The sequence below is a fragment of the Phyllobates terribilis genome, unplaced genomic scaffold (genome assembly GCF_046119375.1).
Source record: "Phyllobates terribilis strain yellow unplaced genomic scaffold, ASM4611937v1 Scaffold_364__1_contigs__length_1914224, whole genome shotgun sequence".
NCBI classification, from domain to species: domain Eukaryota; kingdom Metazoa; phylum Chordata; class Amphibia; order Anura; family Dendrobatidae; genus Phyllobates; species Phyllobates terribilis.
Window position 1 is genome coordinate 1,701,525 of NW_027363124.1, and position 15,199 is coordinate 1,716,723.

The 15,199-nt window shown below is 45.8% G+C and overlaps 1 protein-coding gene across 1 annotated transcript in view; it reads left to right on the forward strand.

Annotated features, from left to right (window-relative positions):
• The first annotated feature begins 12,174 nt into the window (after positions 1-12,174).
• LOC141222889 (uncharacterized) overlaps positions 12,175-15,199 on the forward strand; it is a 71,753-nt gene continuing 68,728 nt past the window's right edge. The window contains exon 1 of the mRNA XM_073666722.1: positions 12,175-12,261. The gene's annotated coding sequence lies outside the window, so the exon portion shown is untranslated. The remainder of the gene's footprint in view (positions 12,262-15,199) is intronic.

A 15,199-nucleotide genomic window follows, 5' to 3' on the forward strand; every position in this document is an offset into this window, starting at 1 on the left:
CATAAGAAATAAAGAAATAGAAGTATCAAACGAATCGTGGATGGCGACAAAACAAGACGTTTCGGCCTATTAGTTGGCCTGTTCGCTACTGTAAAAAAAGAACAGAAATTATCAGGTACATTGGCCACAGGAATTACATGAAAATAATTATAAAAAATTCCAAACAGAGTTTGACTGCAGAGTATGATGAAGGAGGGGGGTGGGGGTTGGACAGGAGTGGGGAGGGGGAGGGAGAGATAAGTAGATACTTGGGTCTATACAATATATACAGCAAACATATTTACAAAAATACCATAGAAAACCCAGTAGAGAATACGTAAGTTCCTTACTTATAAATTGGATTGTAGAGACAAGTCAGACTTAAATAGAAGGCAAAGGGGGAAGATTCACAAGGGCGAGGGACTGTAATGTAAAGGGAATATCATGAGAAACACACAGCCTGCACATAGAGAGCGAGAAGTTATATGTAGATAAATACCTTGTACTTGTCCCATATACAGGTAGGGCTATTCAGGCCTGGAAAGACAGGTCAGAGTAAAATGAGGAGCAACTTAGAGATCAGTGTGCTAACAGGTTCTGCCTACTAGCAGCGGACAATCCATTGATTAGCATGTCAGTACCTTAAATGAGGATATATTTCACCTGGGTCCAGTGGGCCATGGAGATCCAGCATCCTGTGAGTGAGGTGGTAGTTACAGCGGCGTTCCCGTGCCTTGCTGCTTCAGGCTTTGGTGTTACACTGGCCTGGGGGCCTTTTTTGGTGGCTGATTGCTGGACCGGAAGTGTGTCATCATTGGGGGCATGGTGCCGGAAGTGACAAGGTGCTGGTGCTCTCACACTGCAGAGAGATGCCAGTTGTTATGGTGATGAGGGTAAGCAGAGCGCACAATGTTCTTAGGCTAGTACGCAGTGATAACTCTGCATGATGTCACAGGGGAAAACAGTAAAAGCCTTCATTAGGAGTGTGGCAAGCTAGGGGCATCTGTGAATGCTTGGGAATTACACTGAGTAGAAAACTGAATATAACAATGAGCTGATGACAGACATGAGACATGCTAATAGGAAGTAATAATAGCACAGATATGTGACATATTGGAAATATAGCAATGTGCTGAACACATGGGGGGGGTGCCAAATGGAGATGATGATATGTAAATGGGGCCAGGAGTAATTGAGACGTGCTGAATGGGGGTGATGGTACCAGAACTGATTATGGGAGAGTGGCAAATATTATATGGAGAGACCAATGATAGGGAAATAGTAATTTTGGAAGAGGTACATCTGCCGCAGAGGGTGAGGATAGGATGATGGGATGGTGATGGAGTAATAGGGGGTATGGTGTTATCAGAGAAGAAAGAGGATATACACTATGTGGGGCATTGGTTATTGCATTATGCTAGGTGGGCACTCACCCTGTTGTACAGTAGGATTCATTGGGTCTGTGGAAAAATGAATGTATTAGTAAATCCATTCAATCTCCCTATTGAGGCCTTTGGGAGATGACGTTTGTAAGGTGTATATCCAGTGTGACGCTCGTTGTTTCAATAATTTGACATGATTCCCGCCCCTCCTTGGTCTAGCTACATGCTCTATCACTTGGAAAAGTAGTTTGGCCACTGTGTGTTTTGAAAACAGACAGCATAGCCAGAACAATAAACAACATTTTTAGAAAATAGCAAAAGGCAATGGTACTCACCAGCCAAAGTTTCAAGAGAAATGCACACCAGGACGCGGCCGGCCCCCTTTTGTTAGAAGGAGGTAACACAGGTGCAGAATGCTGATGAGCAATCGCCCTCCTGGTGAGCATTTCTCTTGAAAATTTGGCTGGTGAGTACTATTGCCTTTTACTATTTTCTAAAAATTCTGTCTATTGTTCTGGCTATGCTGTCTGTTTTTAATGTTAGAGTAGGGACTCGCAAAACCGTGAGGACCCTTGACGATGGGTTGCGATCTTACGTATTTTGGCCAAAATATTAACTAATACCTCATCTGATATTTTTTGCACTTTTTTTTATCTGCCAGGGCACGGCCAGGCCCAGTAATGGTGACCTTGTGAGTTGGGGCTTCGCAACTCTGCGATGCACGGATAGGGTGCCGAGCATCCCGCCTAGTCGAATAGTAGGGGCGTGTAATAGGATGCTGGCTAGGCACGGTGCCGCGAGTGTGTGAATTGCACCCTACTGCAAGTTTCATCTGTGTGCAGTTTTAGTGCTAGGCAATCGCCCCTCCAGTGAGAGTGGATGAGGGCAATTGTTCATCAGCATTCTGCACCTGTGTTACCTCCTTCTAACAAAAGGGGGCCGGCCGTGTCCTGGTGTGCATTTCTCTTGAAACTTTGGCTGGTGAGTGCTATTGCCACTGTGTGTTTTGCTTTGGAGAAGTGGTCTGGGAGTGGTAACCAATGTTTAGCCCAGCGAATGGTAGATTTGTGGCTTGCTATACGATCTCTTATGTGTTATGTGGTCTTGCCTACATAAAGTAGGCCACATGGACAATTTACAACGTAAATTACGAAATTGGAGTCACAGGTAAAATAACCCTTAATGGTTTCAAATTTGATAATGTTTGAAAAGGCATCACAGCTGAGACAGGGGAAGGAGTAAACGTTGATATGGAGTGGTATGTGAGCTGCCTATGTCGGCTCTAATGACTTTATCTTTAATGTTGGGGGCACGCTTCATGCACATTATGGCTGGATTTGAAAAGGCAGAAATCTCGGGGTAGGCCCTAGTGAGAAGGGGCAAATGTTTTTTAATGGTAGTATGGACTTTTGACATCAGGGGGTGATATGTGTGAACAAAATGGACATGTTCAACATTAGAGGTAGGAGGGGGTGAGGGTTCCTCTCTATGTTCTAGCGCTCTGGTTCTTTCTATATCAAGAAGTTTGGTGGGATAGCTCCTCTCCTGGAATTTCTGTGACATGGTTTGCAGGCGTTGGGATTGGAGGTCATGATTGGTGACAATGTGGATGACTCTGTGGAATTGAGAGCGAGGGAGGCTATTCTTGGTAGTTCTAGGGTGACAGCTAGAATAGTGTAACAGACTTACATTACAGCCAGTTGGTTTGGAAAATAGGCCGGTCATGAGATTACCATTTTCATCTTTTACAACTAGGGTGTCCAGGAAGGAGATTTGTTTTAGGTCATGATTGAGTGTAAATTACAGCTCTGTTCTAATGGAATTGAGCGAGTTGAAAAGCAAATGAGTGTCTCAACTGGTCTCTGCCAGATGCAAAAAATATCGATGTAGCGACAAGAGTTCATGAGTATAGACAAATTCTTCCTCACACCTATGCATATACACATTTGCATAGGCCGCCACCACATTGATGCCCATCACGGTTCCCCTCTCCTGTACGTAATAGTCATCTCCAAACATGAAGAAATTTTCGTGGAGTACTAATGAGAGGAGTTCAAGGCAGAAATCAACAGAGTTAGATGAGAGGTTGGACTGTAAAAGGAGGTGCGAAGAGGTTTCCAGACCTCTGGTGTGGGTGATGGATGTATACAGGCTATTAACATCCAGTGTGACCAATAAACTGTGTGTGGGAATGCCTGAAATGTTCATGATGATGCTTAGGAATTTACTTGTATCGAGCAAAAAAGCTTGTGTATTCTGGACTACTGGTGTTAGAATTTTTTCAAGGTATATTGTTGTGACAAGATAGTGTCAGTGGAGGCCACAATTGGTCGGCTAGGTGGTTTCGTCAGTGATTTGTGGATTTTTGGTATAATGTAGAACACCGGGGTTGTCGGGTGGGGGTTGGTCAGAAATGTCACAGTCTTAGAATCTATAGTATTTATATCATGATGTCGATTGAGAACCTCTCGGATTTTAGAGCGGATAGTGCTGGTGGGATCATGGCTAATCTTCCTATATGTAGTTGTGTTGGCTAATTGGCAAATAATTTCTTCAACATAGAATGTCCGGTCCATGATAACCGTAGCTCCCCCCTTGTCAGACGGCTTGATTACTATGTGTTTATTGTTCTGCATGGCGCTGCGGGCCCTTTTTTCCTCACCAGAAATATTTTGATGTGTGGGGAAGAAGCCTAGGTGTTGCTGATGCTATAGGCTCTTGATGTCCCTATCTATCAAGGCTATCGTGGTCTCTGCTGCGTGATTCGTATGTGGAGGATTAAAGGAAATTGTATTGCTAAACCTAGAGCTGCTGTGGAGAGTTCCGGGGCAGGGACGCCCCATGGTGGAGGCACCCTGTTCACGGAGGTCTCCTTTTACTCTGATCTGTCTTTCCAGGCCTCAATAGCCCTACCTGTATATGGGACAAGTACAAGGTATTCATCTACATATAACTTCTTCCTCTCTGTGTGAAGCCTGTTTCTCATCATATTCCCTTTACATTACAGTCCCTCACCCTTGTGGATCTTCCCTCTTTGCCTTCTATTTAAGTCTGACTTGCCTACAAACCAATTTACAATTAAGGAAATTGCGTATTCTCTACCGTACTTTCTATGGTAATTTTGTAAATATGCTGTAAATATGTTTGCTGTATATATTGTATAGACCCTAGTATCTACCTATCTCTGCCTCCCCCTCCCCACTCCTGTCCAACCCCCACCCCCCTCCTTCATCATCCCCTGCTGTCAAACTCTGTTTGGAATTTTTTATAATTATTTTCATGTAATTCCTGTGGCCAATGTACCTGATAATTTCTGTTCATTTTTACAGTAGCGACCAAAATGATTAAGGCCAACTAATAGGCCGAAACGTCTTGTATTGTTGCCATCCACGATTGGTTTGATACTTCTATTTCTTTATTTCTTATATTAATAAATGATTTTTTGCATCTTCACCTCCCGAGTGTGCGATGAATCATATTTGAACTATGGATGAAATAAGTCAGCTAGAGATGGTCACCATCGTGCTCTCCAGAAACCCCAAAGCATCACCTAAGAATAAGAGTAAATCATCAGCATACAATGCCACTTTCTCTTCCTTGGTGCATATTTAAATCTCAGACGTTTTACTAATTATTGCCACAAGAAGTTCAATTGCTATTGCAAACAATAAGGGAGACAGGGGGCTCTCTTGACTTGTATCTCTGTGCAACAAAAAATGATTAGACCTAGAGCCACTCGCTCCTATTTTGGCCTTTGGGTCCAAATAAAGCAATTGCACCCATTTTATAAATTTGTCACCAAAATCCATCTGCTGCAATGTAGCCCACAAATATGGCCATTCTACACTGTCAAAGGCCTTAGCTGCGCCCAAAGACAGGATCACCCTCTGACCAATATTATCAGCCCTTGCTTGCATATTAATATAAAGCCTTCTGAAATTGATCACAGTGGACTTATTGGGCATAAATCCATACTGATCGGGGTGTATTATTGAGATTACTTTTGAGAGTCTGTTAGGAATAAGTTTGACGTCTATTGTTAAAAGAGAGATGAGTCTATAGGATGCCGGCAAGCTGGGGGCCTTGCCTTGTTTAGGTCATACCATAGTTATGGCTTTCTGCATGGCAATGATCCCCTCAAAACATGAATTGTATACCTCGAATAGCAGTGTAGTAGTAATACTTCCTTATATCTTATATACTTCCACTGGAAGACCATCTATTCCCAGTACTTTATCGTTGGCCATTGAGCTCAGTTCCCATTCTAAATCTTGTATATCAAGTGATTCATCTAATAAATTCCGAGAGAGTCTAAGAAAAAGGCCGGAAGCTTTAGAAACCGCTTCTTCCTTCCTGCATCTCCCAACTCCTGAAACACCATTTTATCCTGCTGCTTAGTCCGGGATTTAGCTGCTGAGATTTATTTTTGAAATATTCCTCTAATGTCGGCCTTCATGGCTTCCCATACATAGAAAATAGAAGTTGTATTTTTATTAATCACAAGGTTCTCTATGTTCCTTCAATTTTCCCTTAAAAGTCTATAACTTGCATCCAAAAGGGGTTTAATTTCCCTGTGGGTCACGGGCCTGGCCGGACATGTGAGCGGATGTGCGGCAGAAGAAGGGGTTTCTGAATATAAAATAATACAGAGAATAGCTAATTTACGTAGCTCTCGGGGACTAATCTCAATAATTTATAACATTGTCCTGGATAAGATATTGACAAATCATCCTATACGTTCAAAGGAAAAATGCCCTATAGAAGAAAACCATTGGCTAAATATATTGGAAAGAATCCCACAATTATCTTTAAGCGAATTCCACAGACTGTCTCATATATATGTGATACACCAGGTATATAGGACGCCTCAATTCTTATATAGTATTGGATTTCGTTCAAGTCCTCATGTTCTAGGTGCAAAATTCACTCAGCAGATATGTTGCTTCATATGATGTGGGATTGTCCTAAACTAATGTCCTTTGTAAAGGAGTTGTAGCAATGTTTAACAGGGTTTATTCAGTTAATGCAAAGCTTTCACTACTAGTATATATACTACGATATGTTGAAGCTCTGACTATTGATGAGCACGACAAAATAGCGGTGGCACGTATGTTATATATGGTGAGGAAGTTAACAGGCCAAAAATGGATAACAGACCAGGAGCCTATGAGGTTAGAATTTATAGACAAAGTTAATTGGATAGTAAATATGGAAAAAGGTATATACCTAAACAGAGACTCTATCTCTAAATTTGATAAGTTATGGAATTTATGGATTGATCCGGTTTTGGGGTCTAAGGTATTGCAGAGATTCCGCATAGGTCTCTTTTGACTCCACGTTTTATGTGACACTTTAGACTTCCCCAAGAATAAACAAGTATTTTCATATTATTTTCATAAATTATAAAAAGCTAAAATGTTTATTTTTATTGTGACCCAGCATACTGCTATCTAAGCTGGAAAATAATATATTTTTTTTGCAGAGCCGAGAAACATAAACACTACATGTGAAATGTTTGTTACTGTTGGGGGGTAGAGGACTGTGTTCCTCTAATGTTTATGTTGATGTTTTTTGGAAAACTTTATAAAAATTAATAAAAAACATTTGATTTAAATAAAATTATGCTGTTGGCTTCCTAGATCCCTGATATCTCATTGGATGAATCCACCTTCTCTCCCTTCTGTGCTTCTGAATGTGCTCATATGGCTCACTGCTCATGCTACTAGAGCATAACATTCGCCTCCATATGAAAAATGTTCTAATTACTTGGAGAAATTGTGAAAGCTCTTTTCTATAGAATTTACAACCTGGAGGATCCACCTACCCCCTGGGATTAGGAGACAATGACCGTTACCTGCCCAGGTCTGTAAACTATAAAGCCAAATGACAGCGTACGTAGAATGTGCTGACAAATTAGAAAATCACTTGAAGAAAAATATTATGGGTCTGTAAGAGAAAGTGGAGGGTAATGATGGTGTTGGCTTCCTAGAACCCTGATATCTTATTGGATGAATCTACCTTCTCTCCATTCTGTGCTGCTGAATGTGCTCATATGGTCCCTACAAGACCTGGTCCAGTCTTTCTGTCCAAACTTCACTTTTATGATAACTTTAAATGTGCAGTGAGGCCAAGTGTGAATTTCTGTACAATAACAACAGAGTTTCCCTTTATCCTGACTGTTCAATTTCTTTTCAAACCGACTAACTTCAAACATAATTGTGATAAACTATACAGAAAACATTACACCTGTGCCATGATGTATCTCTAAGCTGTGCGTGGCTGATGGCTGTAATATACATTTATTCCCGCCTGCAGGAGATGTGTTGGCATGGCTCGAGCCCTGGTTATTATTATTTATTATTATAGCGCCATTTATTCCATGGCGCTTTACATGTGAAAAAGGGGTATAATGCTAGAACAAGTACAACAATCTTGAACACAATGTGACAGCGACTGGTACAGGAGGAGCGAGGACCCTGCCTGCGAGGGCTCACAATCTACAAGGGATGGGTGAGGATACAGTAGGTGAGGGTAGAGCTGGTCGTGCAGTGGTATGGTGGAGCGGTGGTTACTGCAGGTTGTAGGCTTGTCGGAAGAGGTGGGTCTTCAGGTTCCTTTTGAAGGTTTCCACGGTAGGAGAGAGTCTGATACGTTGGGGTAGAGAGTTCCAGAGTAGGGGGGAATCATGGGAGAAATGTTGTATGCGATTGCGGGAGGAGGAGATAAGAGCGGAGTAAAGAAGGAGATCTTGTGAGGATCGGAGGTTGCGTGCGGGTATGTAACGGGAGACTAGGCCAGAGATATATGGAGAAGACGGGTTTTGAATGGCTTTGTATGTCATGGTTAGGGTTTTGAACTGGAGTCTCTGAGCAATGGGGAGCCAGTGAAGAGATTAACAGAGAGGAGAGGCCGGGGAATAGCGGGGGGACAGGTGGATTAGTCGGGCAGCAGACTTTAGGATAGATTGGAGGGGTGCACGAGTGTTAGAGGGGAGGCCACAGAGCAGGAGGTTGCAGTAGTCAAGGCGGGAGATGATGAGGGCGTGCACTAGTGTTTTTGCAGATTCATGGTTGAGTAATGTGCGGATCCGGGAGATATTTTTGAGTTGGAGTCGGCAGGAAGTGGAAAGGGCTTGGATATGTGGTTTGAAGGAGAGATCAGAGTCCAGGGTTACCCCAAGGCAGCGAGCTTGAGGGACTGGGGAGAGTGGGCAGCCATTGACATTGATAGGTCAGTTGGGGGGGGTTGAATGAGATGGCGGAAAGATGATGAATTCTGTTTTGTCCATGTTAAGTTTTAGAAATCTGGCAGAGAAGAAGGATGAAATAGCAGACAGACATTGTGGGATTTTGGTTATTAAGGAGGTGATATCGGGTATAGAGAGGTAGATCTGTGTGTCATCAACATAGAGGTGATAATGAAAGCCATTAGATTCTATGAGCTGTCCCAGGCCTAAGGTGTAGATGGAGAAGAGCAGCGGTCCTAGAACTGAACCTTGGGGGACACCGACGGGGCGAGATAAGGAGGTGGTGTGTGAGTGGGAGACACTGAATGTCCTGTCTGTTGTGTATGAGGATATCCAGGATAGGGCCAAGTCTGTGATGCCGAGAGATGAGAGTCTGTAGTAAGAGGGAATGGTCCACTGTGTCAAAGGCAGATGACAGGTCTAGGAGGAGGAGGACAGAGTAGTGTCGCTTAGATTTGGCGGTTAGTAGGTCGTTGGTGACTTTAGTCAGTGCAGTTTCAGTAGAATGGTGCGGTCGGAAACCAGATTGTAGGTGGTAGAAGAGGGAACAGGAGGAGAGGTGGGAGGACAGCTCAGAGTGGACATGTTGTTCCAGTTGTTTTGAGGCATAGGGGAGAAGTGATATGGGGCGATAGCTAGACACAGAGGGATGGGTCAAGAGAGGGCTTTTTGAGGATGGGTGTGATTGAGGCATGTTTGAAGCATGAGGGGAAGACACCAGTTGTTTGTGACAGGTTGAAGAGGTGGGCTAGGGTTGGGATAAAGATAGTGGTAAGGTTTGGGATGAGGTGGGACAGGATAGGGTCAAGTTTACAGGTGGTGAGGTGTGATTTGGAGAGTAGAGAGGAAAGTTGATCTTCAGAAATGGTGGAGAAGGTGGTTTTGGAGGAAGAGGGTTGAGTAGGTGTGGGGAGGGGCTGTGGGGGCTTTAGGCTAAAGCTTTGTCTGATGGTGTCAATATTCTGCTTGAAGAATGAAGCAAAATCTTCGGCTGAAATAAGAGGAGAGGGAGGAAGCACTGGGGGACGGAGGAGAGAATTGAAGGTGTTGAATAGTTGTTTGGGGTTGTGAGACAGGGAGGATATGAGAGGTGCGAAGTATGTTTGTTTTGCTGCAGTGAGTGTGGACTTGAAGGTAGTGAGGGACTGCTTGAATGCGATGAAGTGCTCATTGGAGTGGGACCTTTTCCATCTACGCTCAGCAACCCTGGAGGCCCGTCGCAGTTGTTTAGTTAGGCTGGTGTGCCAGGGTTGTCTGTTGATTGTGCGAGCCTTGGTATGTGTGAGGGGGCGACCGAATCGAGAGCTGCAGAGGCTGTGGTGTATAAAGTGGAAGCAACATCTGCATCATGTAAGGAACTAATGTCTGTAAGAGGGAGGAGGGATTCAGAGAGTGAGTGTAGGTCAAGGTGTTTGAGATTTCTGCTAGGGTATGCAAGTTTGTGGAGTGGGGATTGTTGCCCTGGGGAGGAGAGAGAAGAGAATGTGAGTAGGTTGTGGTCAGAAAGAGGGAGAGGTGAGTTAGAGAGGTTAAATAGGGAACAGAGGTGGGTGAAGATGAGGTCCAGTGTGTGGCCGTCTTTGTGGGTGGGTGTGGAAGACCACTGAGTAATACCGAAGGAGGAAGTAAGGGAGAGAAGCTTAGAGGCAGCTGAGAGGGAAGTGTCAATGGGGATGTTAAAGTCGCCCATGAGGATAGTGGGGATGTCAACGGAGAGGAAATGAAGTAGCCAAGTGGTGAAGTGGTCAAAGAAAGTGGTGGTTGATCCTGGCGGGCAGTAGATGACAGCCAGTTGGAGGTTGGAGGGGGATTAGATGTGCACGCAGTGCACTTCAAAAGAGAGGAGAGTAATTGAGGGCGGCAGTGGGATATGGGTGAAGGAGCAGTTATCTGAGAGGAGGAAACCTATTCCTCCACTGTGCTTGCCGGTGGGGCGGGGAGTATGGGAGAGGTGGAATCCGCCATACAAAAGTGCAGCAGCAGAGGCCGTGTCAGAGGGGGTGAGCCAGGTTTCAGTGATGCCGAGGAAGGAAAGCTTGTTAGTGATGAAGAGATCGTGAATGTAGGAAAGTTTGTTGCAGACGGAGCGAGCGTTCCATAGAGCTCCTGTTAGGGGGACTGGGGAAGCAGGGGCTGGGGGGATGGGTATAAGGTTAGAAGGGTTACGAGAGTTTGGGATAGATCGTGGGTAGGAGGTGGAAGTGACAGTAGGGATGTGGTGAGGAGGGCCGGGATGTGGAGAGATGTCGCCGGCAGTAAGGAGGAGCAGCGAAAATGTTAGTAGGTGGGAGCAGGAGAGGGCATGAGGTGGCTGTCTGTGTTTGGAAACAAAGGATTGTATGTTGAGGAATAGCTCTCAGGAGGAGGTGAGATGGGTGGGGAGAATGGAGGGAGAGATGAAGAGTTCCTTACTAGGTGTAGGGATTAGGGGTGGTTGTAAGAAGTGAAGGATTAAGGGGTTGAGAGTGAAAACAAAGACAAACATTGTTTACTGGGACTTAGTGTCCAGTTACCCTCAGGTTCAATTCAGGATTAATTCAAATTTCAGACACTTTAGCTAATGGACACTTAAGGTGATGGACACAGACTAAAGTCTTTCATGGATTCACTGTGGTTTCAAGTGGTTTCATGGATTCACTCCACGTCATAAATTCCATTATGTTTTCAATCCTAAGGAATTCAGATTACTGCACAATCTCTCCTGAAATGGGGGCACTAATACTTTCTACTCTTCTGGTCAGGACTGCACTATTATAAAAAATTATCTTTAACCCTCCGTCAGGGGCAACTGATCTGACAAGCACAGCTCACTTAGTTTCATTTCTCTATTTTCAGTGGTTTGTCTGGTTAGTGTTACTTTTCTGGTTAGTAAACTTTTTTTTTTCCACCTGATTATGTGTATTCTCATTTACTACATTCCTGTTAAGGTAACTGATCAGTTTTAGAGCATTGAAATTTAAAAAAAAGGAAAATATAGCCAATTTTCTAGCCTGTGCCTGGCAGGCGCAATGCCCCTAAACTCGTTATGAAACATATTGCCCCTGACGGAGGGTTAAATGTCAAATATTTCTGACAGAAAAGATTGGCCCTAACGATTCGGGCAGCACGGTGGCTCAGTGGTTAGCACTGCAGCCTTGCTACTGGGGTCCTGGGTTCAAATTCCAACAAGGACAACGTCTGCAAGGAGTTTGTATGTTCTTCCCAAGTTTGCATGGGTTTCCTCCAGGTACTCCGGTTTCCTCCCACATTCCAAAGACATACTGATAGCGAATTTAGATTGTGAGCCCCAATGGGGACAGTGATAATAATGTCTGTAAAGCGCTGCGGAATACAAGGATATGCCTTCTACACACGCGGCTCTGCTCCGTTCACCTCGTACACACACACAGCTCTGCTCCGTACACCTCGTACACACACGGCTCCGCTCCGTACACCTCGTACACACGCGGCTCTGCTACATCCACACTGTAAACCCCTCCTGACCCCACACATAAACTTCAGCTCATCCAGCACCATGACAACCTGCACAGCAGAGTCCTGCATCCACTGAGGCCCCTGATCATGTGACCCCTGACTCCTCCCCTCCTGTGACCTCATCACAGGTCCTGTGCGCACAGAACAGCCATATATGTGGTGGCGGCTCTGCAGGTGGAGGTATGTGGAGATCTCCCATTACTGGGCACAGGGGGCATTAACCCCCTCAGCACGGAGACTCTTTTGGGGTCTTGTGTTGCCTCTTTATAAGAATCATAAGGTTTTTGTTCTGTTTCCTGTAATAGATACATACGACCCAACTATGGAGAAAGGAAGGGAGGAAACGTATTGTTCTCATAGTACAGGACCCCTTTACTGTCCCCACAGTGTAATGCCCCCATTATGCCCCTTATGCAGGATGTATGATGCCCCCACACAGTGTAATGCCCCCATTATGCCTCTTATCCAGTATGTATGATGCCCCCACACAGTGTAATGTTCCCACAGTACCTCCATTATATGTAGTAGACATAATGACTTCATGGAGGATCTTCTAAAATTCACTCTTGCTCATAACGTCTTTCTTTTTGACAGGAAGTACTTCCACCAGCTATGGGGTACTGTGATGGGGAGCCCCTGTGCCCCCTCGTATGCTAACCTGTTCCTGGGCTGGTGGGAGGAAACCACAATATTCATAGATGATCATAAGTGGTGGCATCCATATATTGGGGTTTGGTATAGATATATTGACATTTTTATCATCTGGTCAGGGGCGAGGGAACAATTTCTTGAATTTGTCAGGGAACTCAATATCCATAGAGTGGGCCTGAGATTTACATCGGAGTTTAGTTATAACCAGTTGCCTTTCCTAGATGTACTAATAAAGAAAGAATGGAACGGGATGGGACCCTAGGAACACTCATCTACCATAAACTTACAAGCACTAATAAAATATTGAAGTGGGATAGCCAACACCCCATCCCCCTAAAAAAGGGAAAACCTAAGGGCCAATTTTTATGGTTGAGAAGTAACTGTTCTAATATCACAGATATTAATATACAGGCAATAGACATGAACATCAGATTCAAGGAAAAAGGGTATCCACAGTACATTTTGGATTTCGCACAATCGTTTGCAGATAGACAGGATAGGCAGACACTCCATACCTAACCAAGAGACCAAGAAAAATATGGGAAAACACAAGTAATAGGAACTTACGACTATCAGAGTGACCATATTTTTATAATCTTCAGAAAGCACTGTGATATACTTGTGACCTGAGGGTTCTGTGGGATTTACTCCCACAATAACTTTCAGAAAGGGTTGGTCATTTAGGGACTATTTAGTGTATAGATTCTATAAAAACCTGCACCAAAGGGGACTTGGCTAGATAGAAGAATCTGCGGTTTCTTTAGATGTGGAGAACGTTGTGCATGTAATTGGATGAGACCATGTATAGTATCGGCGTCTCTGCCCCCTGACAGGCAGAGACGCCGTCCCCCTTACCACCGCGCTCCCCGCTTGGCGTCCTCCGGCGCTCCTGCTGCCGGCGCTCTTAAAGGGGCCGCGCGCGCCGTCCTAAGGAGTCCCCGGCCAATGGCCAGAGGACCTCTCATTTAAAAGGCACCTCCTCCAAAATGGAGGTGCCCATGCAAAGTTATAGCACTGTGTACTCACCTCTGCTTCAGCCCTCAGGTCCCACTGCCAGCCTGACTACCAGTCCTGCCCGCCAGCCTGACTACCAGTCCTGCCCGCCAGCCTGACTACCAGTCCTGCCTGCCAGCCTGACTACCAGTCCAGTCCGCCAGCCTGACTACTCTCCAGCCCGACAGTCTGTCTACAGTCCAGTCCACCAGTCTGTCTATGGGCTCTGCTCGTCTGCTTACCTAGGAAGCATCTGCCGGTCACCTGCTGTGCCTGTCAATCCGCTTGCTTACCTGGAAGCACCTGCCTGTTACCTGCCGTGCCTACCAGCCAGCCTACCTGGAGGCTCCTGCTTGTTACCTGCTGTGTATGCCAGTCCGCCTACCCGGATCACCCGTCAGCCTGCCTGCCGTACTCATCTGCTGTACCGGTCAGTCCCTGCCTTCTGACCCGTGGGAATCACCTGCTCTCATACAAGGTCTGGCCCAGAGTAGCACCTAGTCCCTCTGCTCGGTCCTACCCTGGTCACGGAGTCGATGGAGCCGCCGTACGACCTTAGTCGGTCCGAGTTGATACTTAGTTACGCCCCTCTGGTCCCTCCTTGCACCGCAGCACAGAGGTTCCACCACCCGGACCCATAACAGTTTGCACAGGCCATGGAACCCGGTGGCCCCCCAGGCCCCTTCGCTTGCTGACCTGTACCAGGAGGTTTCTCGTCAGTGATCCCAACAGGAAATCATCCTGACCTACCTGCGGAATGTCAGCTCTCGCCTGGACACGCTGTCTGTCCCACCTGTGTCCGCCTCGAGTCGAGCGACTCCCACTCCGGCAGCGCCGCTGCCTACCAATACCACGGCATCCAGCCCAGGACCCCGGCTTTCTGCGCCTCCTCATTTTAGAGGTGACCCCGTCTTATGTCAGTGCTTTCTGAACCAGTGCACGCAGCACTTTGAACTTCTGGCACATCAGTTTCCCTCCGACCGGGCTAAGGCGTTCATCATATCCCACCTCACCGGGGAAGAATTGGCATGGCTAAACCCTCTATGGGAGAGAGGGGATTCCCTGGTGTCTGATCTTCCGGCTTTTCTCACTGCCTTCCGGAGGGTCTTCGATGAGCCCGGACGAAGAATTTCTACTGCCTCCTCATTGCTCCGTCTCCGCCAAGGAAGTCTCACCATAGCCAAGTATGCCCTACAGTTCCGTACCCTCGCTTCTGAGCTTGCCTGGGACAACGAGGCCCTGGTGTCCACCTTCTGGGAGGGTCTTTCCGGCCGGATTAAAGACGAGCTAGCCGGTCGGGACATCCCTACCACTCTAGATGACCTGGTGTCACTGGCTACCCAGATTGACATCTGTTTCCTGGAACATGCTAAAGAGACTACCCGGGTCAGAAGATTTCCTCGTGTTGCTCCTACTTTCCAGAGACCTGCCTCCCAACCAGCAACTCCCCAGGCACGCTCGCCCGAACCTATGC